Here is a 17,421-nt window from a genome sequence, read left to right as displayed (position 1 = left end):
CTACAAGGCCATGCATATCCCTAGCCCAGCACAAACACTAGTTCCCCTACCTCCACACATGCTCTCTCTTCCTGCCTTTGTTTCCTCAGTTAAGAATGGCCTTGACCTACTCCCAGTTCCCATTAAAAATGCTCCTGCCTACTGTCCCACATACTTACTGTTGTCCACCTCACCAGATTGTGAGCCCCCCAACCCAGAACTGCCTGCACACTGAGCATGTGCTCCATCACCAGGACCACTCTTTATATCCCCTCCAAGGCATGTGACACAATGCCATGCTGAAAATTTCACCTCGAAACCTGGGCTGACAACCAAACCAACAGCCAAGGGAAGAAAAAAGCTGCTTCATGAAGGAGCAGGCAAAACTCCAGCCAAGAAAGAAAATACTAACAGTTCCACCAACAGTTACTGCCTATATTTGATATGCTAAAGGGAAAGCAAGAGGAAGCCCCTGTAACTGGAAGAGTCTCTGTCTATGAAGAGACTAGTTGCAGGAGATGCAAGAACACCTGTGTGCCCGAAGCCCTAGTGAGGATCACCATTCCCCACCCAGGTGGGCTAGGCTGCAGCAGCCATCAGGCATACTTCACACCAAAGTTAAGAAATCTGTTTCCTCAGTCACATCAGCCACACAGCAAATGTTTACTGGCCACATGTGTTCAGTGGCTGCTCTAGACAGTCTAGACATTGTCCATCATTGCAGAAAGTCCTGTCGAACAGCACTGCTCTGGACCCAGTGATCTTTCGGAATTAAAGATTTACACACACCTTCCTTTTGTTTAAAACCCATAATAGTATCCCACTATTCTAAGGACAAAGACTAAAATCCTCACTGAGCCACAAGGCCTTGTGTGGTCTGGCTCTTCTGTGCTTTTGGTTTTGCTTGCTTTCTGGGCTAAGATTGTCTTCTTCCATTTCCTCCTCCAGTCACACTGGCTAGGCCACCAGGCCTTTGCACACACTTGCTTTCTGAGCAAAGTCCTACTTATGCAGAGTCCAGCTCAAGTCTCATCCTCAGAAAGGCATTCCAACCTCCATCAGGCTCCTTGGGATATAATGTGCTTTCTTTCAGTACATTCACCTTGGCTTAAATTAACCACCTCTTTTTTTTCCACCTGGTACTGGGGAATAAACCCAGGGATGCTCTACCACTGAGCTACACCTGTAGCCTTTTTTATCCTTTGAGAGAAGATCTTCCTTAATTGCCCAGATTGGCCTTGAACTTCCAATCCTCCAGCCTCAACCTCCCAGTAACTGGGATTACAGGTGTGTGCCATGGTGCCCCAGGAACTCCACCCTTCTAAGTGCAATAATTTAACTTCATTTTCCAAATGGCCTGTAGCTCCCTGAGAATAGTCTTGAGTGTTTTATCTTTGTATCCTCAACACTTCCCCATGGTTCAACATATCTGTAAATGGTTCCAAGAAACAAATGACATGATGGCCCACGGTTTTGAAAACTACTTGCTCTCCCAAACAAACTATAGCTTCCTCCCCTGGGCTAGGACCTCTTTGCAGTGTCATACATGATCATCAAGCTTCTACTAGAATGGTCACACCTGTTACTGCAAATTCAAACCCCAGGGAAGAGTCCCCCTGGCAATTCACTCTAGGTCAGGGTGGGGCTGCCTGGTACTGTCTGCACAGTCCACGGGGTAGGTGCAACCACACAGGCACCTTTCCCCAGACCATCCCCCTTTGGACACACTGTCCCCATGCTGCACACACCTACTTTACCCAAGCGGAGGTCACTTTTTGAAAATGCTCAGCAGAGGAGGGAGGACTCACTGCATACCTTTGCCGCACCGCCCTGGGCTGGATGTTTCTCACTTTCTGCAGAAACCCTGGGGAAGAGCAAAGCAAAGGTTTAGAAGGATGGTCACTTGGACACTCACACTCTCCAGCAGCCCACTCCACCCTGCATCTGCTTCTGGGGTGCCGTCCAGATCCCAGTGGCTGGGAGCAGGTACAGCCCCTCGATTCTGGTCTCACAGGGAGCTGTGGGTGGCAGAAGCCCCGCAAAGAGGGTGGCAGATGGCAGATGGGACCAAAGCCATCAGGAGGCTAGAGCAGGTCCCTGCCAACCAGTCGCCGCATGTGTGTCCACTAGCAAATCATGATGATGATGACAAGGAGGAGAAAGCCCCCAGGGCAGTGGGAGTGTGCAGACAAGCTCAGCTGGGGGTTTCTCCTCCTCTTCATGAGAGCTCTTCATCCCTGTAAGTGGAGTGGCTCAGGGTGTTATGGGGCACAACTTAAGAACAGACCGATCACCACTGAGAAGTCCAAATTTGAGAGTATTTATTAAGCTGACCAGCTGACTATCTCACACAATGCCCCAAAAAGTGGCTATTGGGAGAACAGGGTTGTAGGGGATCTTATACCAAAAATCACATCAATCATAAGTGTCTGTTGCTATGATTCAAAATTACACATTAACATCATGAGACCATTGACAGAGGGGGAATTGGGTCAGAATGACCCTTACCTAGGTACAAACTAAAGAATGGTTACTAACATTCACACAATTACTGTTCACGTGGTACATTGTTTAGGAGCAATAGGAATCAAAAGAGAGCAATTTTTCTTTACATAGGAATTTTCATTCTATATTCTTAAACATGTCACACTAAGTAACTGATGATGGGCACAGAGGCATGGTGTTCCAATAGGAGAAGTTTATTTCCTACATAACATGGAATCTCAGAGCAAAATGAAGTATGTTTAGTCATTTTCCTTAGAGTCTGGCCTATAACATTCTCATGGAGTCAGATCTGTTAGCCCATCACAAGGGGGCCCAGGAGGGCTCTGGCAAAGCCCTGTGTCCCCAAGTGGCTGAGTTTCCTCCCTCCCTCAGAGGCTGAGGGTTCAGTGGGGCAGCAAGCCATAAATTCTGATGCAAAGCAAGGGAGGACCTGCCTGGAGGTCACAGCTTGCAAGGTCGCCTTTTTTTACCCTCAGAGTACCCTGCGAGTTAGCTGATCTTGCGCTTTCTTATCATTCATTACAGGCCAAAAGTCTAAGCAACCTGCTCGAGGTCACCCTGAAAACAAGGAATAGGTGAGGGTTTTAAGCTTCCAGCTCCCCAACTGCCCCACCATATGCTGGACTCATTGATGTCCTTTATGTCCCCTCAGAGGCCACACTCCAATTCAGTTGTAGCTTCCTATTCTGATCCTACCAGATTGGCCTCCTTCCCTTCAGTTCCCTTCACCTTCGGGACCATCAGCTTGCTCAGGGTTTTGGCTGCCTGAAATGCTGGCCAGTTCCCGTGATGACTCATCCCAGTTACCCAGCCTGGTTCCCTGAGGCTGCTCCTCTGAGGTAGGGCTGGGGGGCTGGGAGGGTATTGTGACTGCTGCTCTCCAGGGACTGACCTGACCTGGCCCCTGAAAGCAGACACTGTCCATTCCACTTCCTGAAGAAGAATGCAGCTTTGGCCTGAACCCCCAGTGCTTGCATTTATGGGCAGCCTTTCCACATCCTGGTTCCCAGGAGCTTCAGGTGGCAGCTGGTTCCTTACTATTTATTTTGCCAGGAGTTTTTAAGGGGCCTCTGTGATTCCTATCACTTCGCAGGACAACCCAGATACAATTTTCTGAGAATGTAGATTTTCTCTCATTTACTTCTTTCAAGCTGTGGGCTCCTTCCCTATCCTGTAGCAAAATCCATTCAAATGATGCCATCTCCTGGGAGGAAGGGGCTTTGGGAGGGGAGTTGCCCCAGGTCACCCCCATTTACCCACTTTTACAAATTAGGAGGCAAATTTGAGGAGCTCCAGGAAGCTGGAGTACCATGAACCAAGGCATGAGAGAGGGAGAAGCAGGGAGATTGGGGCAGGCAGCCTGCAGCTCAGGGCTTGTCTCCAACAACTTGGTCCTCCTGTGGCAGTGCTGAGAGGCAGTGCACTGTTACAGGTGGAGCCTAGTGGAAGGTGATTGATCACTGGGGGCACTGCCCTCTGAAGGGAGCCTGGCATCTCCCATGACTCCCTCTTCCATGCATGCCTGCTTGCCACTCTCATGCCTGCTCCTGCTGTTGTGACACTATTGGCCATGAGGCCCTCACCAGAGCCAAGCAGATGCTGGTGCCATGCTCTTGAACATCTAGAGCTGTGAGCCTAATGAAACTCTTTTCTTTTTAAAGTATCCAGTCTCAGGTATTTTGTTACAGCAACAGAAAGTAGACTAATACAGATGTTCTCAGAGCAGCATCTCTCATCTTTGACGGCACATCAGAATCACCTGGGAATTTTTCAAGATACTGAAAGCAGACACCACCCATGGAAATTGTGATTTTTATGGGTTTGGAATATGGCTTGGGAATCAGGATGTTTGGAAACACCCTGGGTGATCCAGTATGCAGGATAAGAGGAACACTAGAAGATGTGCAGCTATGAACAAGCCAAGATAGTCCCCATCAAAAGAAGTTGTCCAAAACTTGTGAATGGGCAAAGTAGACTCTGGGCAGGCTTGGGGGGGGCTGTGTTTCAGAAGTTGCCTGTTCTTGGGGTTCTGTGCCTTTGATAGTCTATTATGAGGCTCTTTGCAGCTCAGCTATGGAAGGAGCTAAGCTGTAATGGAAGAGTTCTGGTTCATGACTATGCAAAAGTGTCTCTCCCCACAGAGACACAATAGGCTTCCTTTATCTTTTTTCAATTGGAAGGTACTGGGCTGGCCTCAAACTTGCCTAAGCTTCCTGAGGAGCTAATATTAAAGGTATGGACCTCTGCCTTCAGCTTACAATGGTTTCTGTCCTCTAGAAAAGGTGACTTTAAATGTGACACTTGATTGCCCTGATGGACATTGACCAGGTTTGCTTTATTAACAAATTTGTTCAATTATTCTTTTTTTTTGATGTTGTTATTCATGCATATATTTATATTGCTCAAGGAAAAGAACAATATAAAACCACATATCTGTATACATAGCATAATCAAACATAAAAAAGCAAAGTTTATATTTTAAAAAAACTGCAAGGAAATATACCAAAATAGCATAAGTGGCATGCCTAAGGTTAGAATTTAGAAGATTTTAAAATACATTTTCATATACCTTTTCTTGTTTTCTTTTTTAAAAATATTTTTAGTTGTAGATGAACACAATACCTTTAACTTATTTTTTTAATGTGGTGCTGAGGGCGGAACCCAGTGCCTCATACACACGAGGCAAGCACTCCACCACTGAGCCCCAGCCCAGGGGCTTGTTTTCTCAATAAAATCTGATGCTGGGTTTGGTCCCCAACATACACACAGAAAGAACATCACAGGGATGAAAGGTTCCAACCTTCCTGATTGCCTGTGCAGATGACTGATTTTCCACATCTCCTTTCCACTGGTCTTAACATCTCATTGGCTTCCTCATTAATTCACAAGATGAATAAAGCTATTTACATGTATTTGTTTTGTATGTGAGAGTTATGCTTTCAATTTTTGAGAATGGTCTTTTAGCCACTGCTGAGGGAGAGCAGAGTGCTTCTTCCTCCCAGATACCTCAGTACCCTACCCCCATTGTGGGCCCACCCCCCACAATGCTTCCCCTGCTGACCCTCCCCAGGGCTGCGGGGACTGCCTTTGACCCTACTGTTTAGGTCTTACAATGTTCTCATCTCCTGTACTCTGTGGAGGGCCCCATAAGGAGGAGGTGTTCGGTAAATATTCCCCAGAGGGCCTGCGGAATCACCAGCTCAGTGCCGTCAGCACCAGACTCGCTGCTAAAAGACACACTGAGGCATGTCAACATTTGAGAATTTATTGGAACAAACAGGGATTCAAGCAGGACCAAGCTGCACATGGCCCAGGGCTCCCAGGAGTGCATGGGGGACATTTGTGGAAGTGAGAAAAGGAAGCCATTTGAATGGTTAGAGTGGGCCTTGGAGTGCCCAGTTGGCTCGCTGTTGGCTTCTGGTGGGTGAAGTCCTGTTAGAGCCTAGTTGGTGGTTTCTGGTTGGTAAAACTGAAGTTTCCTTTTGTCATTGCCATGCAGTGGCTTTCTTAGTGACTTAAGGCTCTGGAGCCACCTCTGCATTAAAGACCCCAGGCCTAATTTTTTGACTTCCCTCTTTCATCTCGAGGATTTGACCACAGGGGTGGTGACCCTGCACACCTGTGTGCTGAGGTCCTGTCTCCTCCTGCATGGCTGTTCTCCTTCTTCCCTTCCCGCTAGTCTTCTCTTTACTCCTGAGAATGTTAACTGCAACTTCTGGAACTCTTTCCACAGGGAAGTAGCTCCACTGCCTTTCCAGTTTCTTGTGGACATCTATGTTTGTGTTTGCTCCATTAATTACTGTTGCTATGGAGGTATCATTCTTATTTGCAGTACTGTGTATTGAACCCAGGGGTGCTCAATCACTCTGTTTCTCTCTCTAACTACATCCCTAGCCTTTTAATTTTTTTAATTTTGAGACAGGATCTCTAAATTGTGGAGGCTGGCCTCAAACTTGTAATTCTGTCTTTGCTTTCCAAATAGCTGGGATGTCAGGCCTGTGCCACCCTGTCTGGCCACAGGACTTTTTATTTTTATTTTGAGACAGGATCTCACTAAGTTGCCCAGATTGACCTTGAACTTGTGATGTTCCTGTCTCAGTCTCCGGAGTGGTTTGATAACATGTGTGCACTACCGTGTCTGAACTCATATTAATTCTAACAGTTTGTCGAGTCTCCTAAATTTCCTATTCAGGTGACCATATTCTCTGCAGATGACTGCTTTGTCTCTTCATATTTGTACATCTCATGTCTTTTTCTGGTCTTACTGTATTGGTTGATGTGTTCAGTAACATGTTGAAAAGAAATGGGGTATTCTTGTCTTACTTCGGATTTTTTTAAAAAAATTTTTGTAGTTGTAGATGGACAGCATGACTATTTTAATTTTTTTTTTCTTATGTGATGCTAGGGATTTAACCCAGTGCTTCAGGTGTGCTAGGCAAGTACTCTGCCACAGAGATACAGCCTCTGTTCTTTAGGATTTTAATGCCACCATTTTTAAAATTTCACCACTGAGTATATTTATTGTATGTTTTTAATGAATCCTGTTTATTGTGTAAGAAAGTTTCTTTCTAACTCCAATTTGTTGTTTGTATCTTTATTTATTTTTCATGGTGCTGGTATTGAACCTTGACCCCTGTGCTCTGTCACTGAAGTATGTCCCCAGCCCAAGAGTATTTTAAGTCAAGGATGACTGTAAGTTTCCTTGAATGCTTTTCCCTTTGACTCTTGAGATAGTCATTTTGATATTTTGTCACCATGACAAAATATCCATAAAGAACAACTTGAAAGAGGGAAGTTTTATCTTTGCTCCTGGTTTCAGAGGTTACAGTCCATGGTGGGCTGACTCCATGGCTCTTGGGCCTGTGTTGAGGCAGAGCATCAGGGTGGAAGGGATGGAGAAGGAAGGCTGTCTGCTTATGGAGGCTGGGAAGTAGGGAGAGAGGGAGAAGGAAGGGGGACAAGACACAGTCCTCAAGGGCATGCCCAGGACTATCCCCTCTGACAGTTTCCACCCCCCAATAAGGCCATCACATAATGCCCATTGATGGATCCACCCACTGATCGATGATGTCAGAGCACTCAGGAGCTGATCACTTCCCCTGAACCACACCCCTGGACACTGCTGCATTGGGGACTAAGCCTTCAGCCCACAGGCTTTTGGAAACTTTCAAGACCGGCACCCTAACAGTCATAGAGCTGTTCTGTGATCTAACTAATATCAAGACATGATGTGATGAATTTTTTTGGCATTCCTGGATGAAGTGTGATAAATTTAGTTTTCTCTCTGCTAAGTTAAACTTGCTGTTATGTCATTGAGGTATCGTGTACCTCCCTTCAGAAGTGAGCTGGTCTTTGTTTTCCTTTTCTTACTACTGCTTTTATCTGCTTTTGGATTTAGATTAGATTGGGGGGTCTTGTCCTCCGCCCTCACCTCCTTTTTTTCTAAAACTAATTTTTTTAAAGTTATGGATTGTTCCTGGGTATATGGGGAGGTAGGGAAACTTATGAATTAGATCAATTTCTTTGGCACTAATTGTTTTATTCAGATTTTTAAAAATCTTTAAGTAAAAGTATGATGATTTATCTTCATTTAGCAAATTATTCATTTTTATCTAAATTTTCAAATACATTAACATAAAGTTGTTCATAATATTTATATGTAATTTCAAAATCTCCACTATGTCTGCATTCAAGTTTCCTTTTCTATTCCTGATCTTTTAAGTTTTTTTCCTTGTTTTAGTTGGTTACACCTTTTCTTTTTTTAAATTGGTTTTGGCTTTGTTTTGGATCTTAAAGGTCCCCCAAAGACTGCTGTGCCAAAGGCTTGCCCAACTGCCCACAACACTGTTGGAAGTTAGTGGAAACTTCTGGAGGTGAAGCCTGATGGGGGGAGTCAGGTAACTGGGGGCATGACCTTGAAGGGGATGTGGGACCCTGACTCCTACCATTTCTTTGCCTACAGGTTCATTGGCATAAAGAGTCCAAAACAACCAGCACTTGATACAGCAGAAGCCAGAACCAGATGGACACCCTTTGTGGGTGCTCTCTCCATTCTTTCTTCAGCAGAACCCCTTCCCCCAAGGAAAGCCCTTGTCTGTGTCTGAATTCTTTCTGGCCTCATTTTTGTTTCCACTGACTGGACCCCAAGACCTGGAATCTGGTAACCTACCACCTACTTTTCGTGGTTTATCTAAGATTCAAATCAACCACGTGCCCTTCACTTATTCACTTTCGCCAAAACTGGCAGCTCTGCTCATGAAGTCCAGGTGGAGTGAGAGGCCAGTGCTGAGGGGCTGATGGATAGACATGGACCCCCACAGCAGGAGGATGAAGGTGATGCTGACAGAGCAACCTTCTGGACATAGCAGTCCAGATCAGACCCCCTCCACTCACTTAAGGTTCAGGAGTTGAGATACAAGCACTAACTAATGGAGTCCAGGCCCTACCAGCCTGCCTGACATGCAAGTGAAGTGGCAAAAAATAAAGACATATTCTTATATTCCTAAGGGATTTATTCCATCACACTTAGAAAGCTTTCTCTACTTCTAGAATCTAAAAATATTGATCAGGTATCCTCTTAGTGCTGGGATGCCTTCTGTTTTACATTGATATCTATGACCTAGTAATTTGGGAGTGGGGGAGGGGTAGACCTGCAGCCCCTGCATCACGTAGGAGAGCCCTTCCCAGCGTGGCCCCGCATTTGGCAACAAACAGGGAATGTGGACAACTGGCCCTGTATTGGGGATAAGGTGAGCACCCAGAGACAGGGGTAAGGTGGGAAGGTGGGAGGAAGAGAGGAAAGAGAGGACCCTGGAGGAAAGGCTCTCTAGGTAATGAAATAATTTGACATCTAAGTTTTTGTTTCTAGAGAGTGTCATTTTCAGGCTACCACAGGGGCGTCAGCACTTGTGCACAAAGTCAGTGTCCACAACCCTGCAGTGCCTGAGCCTGACCACAGCTGGTGCATGGTGATCAGGTCCCTGCCATGGGTCATGGATGCAGGGAGCAGTGTTCAGCCCATGCTTCCTGGACAAGGCCACCTTTCCCACCTGCTGGAAAGTCTTTACAGTCAGAACACAGCAACATTGGGACAAAGAAATGGGTTCCAGACATGGTTCATCAGACTCTGTCCCACCTGGAGAACAGCTCCATCTGCAGGTGTACCCAGAGAGGGAGGAGTCTTATGCGGAGGTCACCAGGGTCCCTTTCAGCAGGGCTGCTGCAAGTCCTCTCGCAGACTCACATTTCAACCACCCTCAAGTTGCTAGAGCCATATTCTGGCTCTCACCATGGGTGCCTAGAATGATGGGGGGGTGGCTGTGTGACATGGGGTGGAGCACCCTACAACCTGAAAGAGCAGAGGGTGGAGGTGAAGGGTCACAGGACACCAGTGCCAGAGAGAGTCTGGGTTTCCTTGGTGTTCTCAGTGGCCAGGCAGGTCACATTTCTCTCCACTGGTGACACCTTACTGATGGGTCACAGTATTAGTCCATTTTTCATTACTGTGATAAAATACAAAGGGAAGGCTAATTTTATAAAGAAAATGAGGTTTGTATAGCTCTCAGTTCTGGAGATTCTAGTGGGTGGTGCCAGCAACAGCTTGGCTCTGGTGAGGAACTCATGGTGGATGGCAGGAGGGTGTGTAAGAGGGTGGGGTCCTACAGTATCTTCTGAGGGCACGACCCAATGACCTAAGGACCTCCCACTGGCCTCTACCTCTGAAAGTTCCATCTTTAGGTCTTTCAACTCAGAAACCTGGGGGTGAAAAACTCAAGAGCATAGTAGCCCATTGGAATCAGGGCAAACTTTGTTTACCACCTGCTTGCAAATGAAGGGGTGTTTTGTTTCCATGAGGTTAGAAAAGAGCCTCTTTTCTTTCTTTAAATTTTTTATTTGTTCTTTTTATTTATACATGACAGTAGAATTAATTTTGACATATCATACTTACATTGAGTATAGCTTCCCATTCTTGTGGTCGTACATAATGTGGAGTTACACTGGTCGTGTATTCATATATGAACATAGAAAGGTTATGTCTGATTCATTCCACTGTCTTTCCTATTCCCATCCCCCTCCCTCCCCTTCATTTCCCTTTGTCTAATCCAATGAACTTCTATTCCCCTCCCCTTATTGTGTGCTAGCATCTGCATATCAGAGAGAACATTCAGGCTTTGGATTTTTGGGATTGTCTTATTTCACTTAGCAGGATATTATCCAGATCCTTCCATTTATCAGCAAATGTCATAATTTCATTCTTCTTTATGGCTGAGTAATAGTCCATTGTGTATATATACCACATTTTCTTTATCCATTCATCTTTTGAAGGACTCCAGGTTTTGTTTCATAGCTTAGCTATTGTGAATTGAGCTGCTAGAAACATTGATGTGGATGTGACAGTATAGTATGCTGATTTTAAGTCCTTTGTGTATATGTTATGGAGTGAGATCATTGGGTCAAATTGTGGTTCCATTCCATGTTTTCTGAGGAATTTTCACACTGCTTTCCAGAGGGGCTGCACCAATTTGTATTCCCACCAGTAATGTATGAATGAACCTTTTCCCCCACGTCCTCGCCAACACTTATTGTTGCTTGGATAATTGCCATTCTGACTGGGGTGAGAAGGAATGTTAGAGTAGTTTTGATTTTCATTTCCCTAATTGCTAGAGATGTTGAACACTTTTTCATATATTTGTCGATTGATTGTGTATCTTCTTCTGTGAAGTGTCTGCTCAGTTCCTTAGCCCATTTACTGATTGGGTTATTTGGGGTTTTTTGGTGTTGATTTTTTTGGGTCTTGTATATCCTGGAGATTAATGCTCTATCTGAGGTGCATGTGGCAAAGATTTTCTCCCATTCTGTAGGCTCTCTCTTCAAGTTCTCAATTGTTTCTTTAGCTGTGAAGAAGCTTTTCAGACTGATTCCATCCCATGTATTGATTCTTGATTTTGTTTCTTGCACTTTTGGGGTCTTAGGAAAGAGTTTCTTAAAAGCTACTGTTTTCCCAGTAACTCCACAGGGCCTGGCATGGCATGGCACCAAATATGTGAATGAAGAAGGGATTGGGCAATGAAAATGGCAAAGGCTTGTAAGGCATGGTCACCCTTACCTGTGTGCTCACATCACCACCTGGACCAGTCCCGATGTGTCTTTCCACTGCCCATGCCATGCAGGTCAGACCTCCCTAGGGTTGCCTGCTATGGCTTCCCCTGGCCACCCTTCACACTGCTCCAGAATTCTGCTTTATTCTGTTTTGGGGGTAGGTATGCAAAAGGACAGAGAGGGTTTGGCCTCCAGGCCCCCAATTCCATGTAAAAAAGGCTCCAGAGGAAAAGGAGCTGGCAAAGTCAGAGCCATAAGGCTGGCTTGGCAGAGAACATTGGCTGTGGGTGAATGAAAACATAAATGCCAACCGGGTGTGGTGGGCACTCCTGTTACCCCAGCAACTGCAGAATCTGGGGCAGGAGGATTGAAAGTTTGAGGCCAGCCTCAGCAACTTGCCAAGACTCTGTCTCAAAATTAAAAAATTAAAAATGGGGGATTGTAGGTTAGTGGTAAGATGCCTCTGGGTTCAATCCCCAGTAGTGAGAGAAAGAAAGAAAGAAAGAAAGAAAGAGAGAAAGAAAGAAAGAAAGAAAGAAAGAAAGAAAGAAAGAAAAGAAAAGAAAAGAAAAGAAAAGAAAAGAAAAGAAAAGAAAAGAAAAGAAAAGAAAAGAAAAGAAGAGAAAAGATAAACACAGCATCATGACAGCCAGCGATGCCTGAGACAGGAGCAAGGTGTGCTCCCATGGGGCTCAGCACCTTGCCTCTTCCCTGCATCTGCCTCTCCCACCTACATCCTGCCCAGCCAACAGATTTGGCTCCACACGGGACTTGCATGCACAGTGGTCACAGCAACTTGTACTGGAGCCAATGGTGGGGTGAAAGAGATCCGTCTTTCCCCGCCACTCAAGCTGAGGGCAGTGAGGGAATCATCCTTCCCCTGATTTCCCATAGGCTTCCACACCAGAGCTTGGTGATTTCACCGGGTGGTGAGAGGGAGGAGCACTACCTCTACCCTGCTGCTCTGCAGGCTCCATCCCTGGTAAAGCCTGACCTGCAGCCTGTGAGCCTCATGGCCCCCTGGCCTCCTGGCCTCTTGGTGCTGTGTATTGAATGTGACCAGAACGTCCTCACAGATCAGCACTTCCCAAGTCTCCTTGGGCTGCATAGGGAGGATGCATGTCCTGTCCGCCCATCTGACAGTGAGGGTCTCAGCCTGCTGGGTGACTCTGCACCTTCCTGGCTGCCACTGCTTCTTGGGAACCATGAGTCATGCAACTCCTGCAGCGAGCAGGGCTTGATGTCCAGACCCCCAGCACCAGTGGATTGAGGCCTTATTTGGAAATGGGATCTCTTCAGAGGAAATCAAGTTAGGGTCATATAAAGGGAAGCATGGACCCAGAGACACACCCCCAGGGGCATGAAGAGTCAAAGAGAAGATGGCCTTCTCTAGCCAAGGAGCCAGGCCTGGAGTGAGTCCTCCTTTCTGACCTTGCCACACCTGGATCTTGGACTTCAGGCCTCCAGTATGGTCAACAAATATGCTTCCACTGTGTAAGCCCCCAAGTTTTTAGCACTTTGTCATGGCTACCACAGAAAACTAAGACAGTTGTTAAAAAATCCTGTGTGTTCCGGAGGGTGCCTCAGTTTCCCTGGCATGAGTGAGACCTCACTTCCCCCAGAAGCCTCACCCCCTGACTGGCACCTAGTAGGGGTGAGACCTACCTCTCTTGGTACTAACATGTACCCAACCCTCTGGACTTTGGTCCTGCTCTGCCATCCAGGGTCTTCCCTGGCCAGTGCATCCCTGACCACCTGGGGTAAATTTTTCTTAGCCTACTTTTAAAAGGTTGCTGGACCCAAGAAAGTCTGGCTTTCTAGAAGATTCCTTTCCACTGGAAGCAATGATGTGGACACTGGCAACTCAGAGACTGGCCATGAGGGCATCATCCATGGCATCTGTTACTCATGGGGATGTTCCCCTCAGCTGAAGTGTTCCAACTCCTTTGTCCTGACCTTGAAGCAGACCTTAGGCAGCAGCAGGAAGGTGCAGCCAGGTCAGACAGCGTGCATGAGAAGACAGGCAGAGATGGGGAAGGCACATGTGAGGCCTGGACACTAAACCTGGACTGGGGAAGGCAGGGTTCTTTCTTCTTGCAGCCTCTGCAAGGAGACGGTCCTGCCCACACCTTGATTCAGGCTTCTGGTCTCCAGAAATGTGGAAGGATGAGCGCAATCTGTTGCTGTGAGTCACCATGCATGGTCACTTGTTGTGACAGCCCAGGAGATGAACACAAGGGGCTTGCGATACCAGCCTTCACATTTATTTTCTTTATGCCTGGAAGACAGCCCGAGGTTGTCACCATTCTCTGGATGTGTGAAGGGTCAGGATCCAAGCCCTGGTGACCCAGCTACCCGATGGGTCTGCCCAGGACTGGGCAGCTGCTTACCTGCCAGACCCCTCTCCACCAGCCAGGAACTGGGACTGGTTCCCTTTGGTCTGCTGGGCCTCGGGGGCCTCCTTTTATTACAGACCATCCTAAGCTGCCCCAGCACCATGCCCCCTCCCACTCTGGAAGTCTTCTCTGCCTGGCTGACAGTTTGTCAAAGGACAGGGGCTGTATTTTACTGATCCTGGCAGCCCTGGCATCCAGGCTGCCCTTGGCCAAGAGTGTTGGCTCAGTGCATTTTGAATGAGCCTGTGCACCATTAGTTTGTGAGCTCACAGGGCCTTTCTTTTCTGTGGGAATGGGACCAAGGCCATCTCCTTTCCTGAGTGTGTTGATTGAAAATCCGAGACTAACATGTGGACTGGAAAACACAGCCCTACAGGAGAACCCGCTGCTCCTCAGCACCCACCCAGGCCCAGACTCCAGGTTTGGGTGCCCATGAGGTGTCTCCCATAAATCTTCACCAAGGAGGCAACCTCTGACCTGGGCCCTGAGCTGGGTCCTCCGGCTCCTGCAGACCACGCCTTGGGCTTTTCTCTATGGAGGTCTGAACCTTCTCCAGAAAAACACCTCCTACCTCCACAGTGATGTCTTGAAATCTCTGGGAAATTGTTCCCTTCCATACAGAAGACCCTTTCCAGACCAGGGAAGTGCCCGGGGTGGGTCCCCAGGACAGAGGCCACCCAGAGCCCCAGACCTCCCCATTGCTGTGGCTCTTCCTATGGGAGCCTCGTGGCCACTAGATGGCAGCAGAGACAGTGGCTGGTGAAGCCTGACCCAGGGCGGTGGGAACAGTGCTGGTGGGAGAAAGACCCCGAGGGCCCAGCAAGTCGGGCAATGGTGGTGGTGTGGACCTTGGAGGGAAAGGGAGGCCTCCAAGGCCAGCTGTGCTGGAGTGGGTCCCTGGCAGGGGAGCCCTAAGTCTGGTGCAGTCAAGGTGGCTGGGACCCCAGTTGAGCTTTGGAAGTGCAGAAGTGTCTTAGCCGGCTCCAAATTTAGGAAGAGAAAGATGGAGTGCAGAGGTGGTTACCTCATGCCAGGCCAGGGGTCCATTCCCAGCATGGGAGGGAAAAAATATTGAAAGAGGCATCCATCCAGGCTCCTAAAGCAGGGTGCTTTCCAGACTCCAGAACTTCCTCCTGGTCACTCAGCCAACAGCTGCTAGTCAGAGATGCCCACCAGGTCAGGGGGGCCAAAGGCGTGGGGCACAATAGCACTTGACAGAGGGTCCCCACTGGTGGGGCTGCAGGTCATATCCTCCCAGGGGGGCAGCTTTCTTTTCTGCACAGGGTGCTCCCTCAAAGGCAGAAAGAGAGAGGACGAAGGGAGGGAGAAAGAGAACCAGCAAGCATGGTGTCAGGTCACTTTGAGCATGGTGTCCTTGGTTCAAACAGATTCCTTCTGGGTTTCTGAGTTGATCTAGGGCCTTTGAAACATTGGGAGAAACATTCACTGTCATTTATTTGCAAGCCTGGCCACGTGCAGGTTCCCTGAGCCCAGATCACAGTTATCCTATAGGATGCTGCAGGGGCTCCTGGTATCTGTGTTAACCACAACAAGAAGCCAAAGAGAGCTGGGTGGTTGAGGCAGAAGAATTGCAAGTTCACAGCCAGCCTGGCACCTTAGTCTCAAAATAAAATTTAAAAGCAGGCTGGGAATATGACTCTGCTAGAGCCTAGCTTCAGTATTTAGTACCCAGGGGAGAGGGTTAGCCAAAGAGGAAGGTTAGTGAGACTTTTAGTTCCTTAACAATTAAATACTATAATAACAGTCACCACTTATCAAGTACATGTGAAGGGCCAAGACTTTTGTGTGCATTAATTAATTTAGTTCTATAACCTTCTGAGTTAGAAAACAAATTGAAAAAGAAATTGAGGTTCAGAGAGACTCCGAGACTTACATGTTACCACAATCAAAAAGTCATGGAGTTGGCTGGGCACAATGGTGCATGCCTATTATCTCAGCAGCTCAGAGGGCTGAGGCAGGAGGATTGTGAGTTCAAAGTCAGCCTCAGCAACTTATCAAGGCCCTGAGCAACTTGGTGAGACCCTATCTCTAAATGAAATATAAAAAAGGGCTGGGGATCTGGATCAGTTTCTAAGTGTCCCTGGGTTTAATCCCAGTACCAAAAAAAAAAAAAAAAAAAAAAAAAAAAAAAGAAAAAAACAACTCATGGGTCTGAGTGTAGACCCCATGTCTTACTCACTGGCTGAAGCAACTCGGGTTCCATGGACACATTTTAGAAATTGCAGCTTCACTAGCACCTGGAAGAACAGCCTTCCTGCAGCTAGCAAACAGTGCCCTGCCACAATCTGTCCCAGCCCTGGGAACCATGAGTCTGTCAGTCACCTGGTGTGCATAGGTGATTCATCTCAGCCCCAAAGAGGTCTGGTCCTTGCCTTTGGCTCCTGGAGGGATCTCTCAGCCCTTGGAAGTTCCTACCTGCTGAGTGTCTTTGTTTACCTAGGAGCTTGAGCCACCTGTATTCTACACTTCAGTGTGTCCTTTGTCAGGGGCCTGGGGTCACAGGGTATCAGCCTGAGCTCTTAAGACCTGTGTGTGGACAGTCTTGTTTATGTGACCAAGATCCAGTGGAACTCCTGGGTGAAGTTCCCTGCTGGTATTAGTCATTGTGATGTCACATGTGTGTACCAGAGCAATCAGCACTGTCCACATGACTCCCCTGGGGAAGGACAAGGGAAGCTCCAGTGGCTTCCTGGGCCTGCCTGGACCTCTTCCCTAGCAGGTTTTCCCTGTGCCCTTTCACTGTGAGAAACTGTAACTGTGACTATAACAGTTTTCTTTTTTGTTTCTGGGTTCAGTTGGTCTTTTTTGGAAAATCATCAAAACCGAGACACTTGAATTATACATAAGGCAAAAGGGACTTTGGTGCTAAAATTCAGGTTATATACCTTAAAATAGGGATATTAATTTGGATTATTGGGAAAGGAGATTAATCTTATCACACACAAAGTGGAGAACTTTTTCTTTAGTGAAATCAGAATCAGAGGGCCAAGAGGTTTGTAGTGTGACAGTGACTTCCCCTGCCACTATGGGTGGGGGCCACCAGGAAGGTTCTACAAGGAATTTGGGGCAGGTTCATGGTCAGTGCAGCAGGAGGAACCTCCATCCTCTGACTCTGAGGAGCCAAATGTGGTGATAACCTGAGAGCATTGAGGTAGATGCTTCCTGGACCTTCCTGATAAGAGCTGGCACTTTGCTTCTGACTTTACAAAACCTGGGAGGTAGCTCCACCCAGCATGGAGCCTGACTAATGGGGAAGCCCTCCCAGGGGTTGACAGGTAGGATTGTTGGTGCTCAGGGCTGCGTTGCCATCTGTATACAGGAGAGGCTGTAGCCAGTAACCCAGGGTGCTGGGTGCTCAGAGTGTCCACTGAGCATGGAGAAACCACCCCTAGCTGATGGACTTTTCCTGGAGTGTTGAGTC

Source organism: Sciurus vulgaris, assembly GCF_902686455.1.
Source record: "Sciurus vulgaris genome assembly, contig: HiC_scaffold_570_arrow_ctg1, whole genome shotgun sequence".
NCBI lineage: Eukaryota > Metazoa > Chordata > Mammalia > Rodentia > Sciuridae > Sciurus > Sciurus vulgaris.
Note: the sequence above shows the minus strand (reverse complement) of the source record.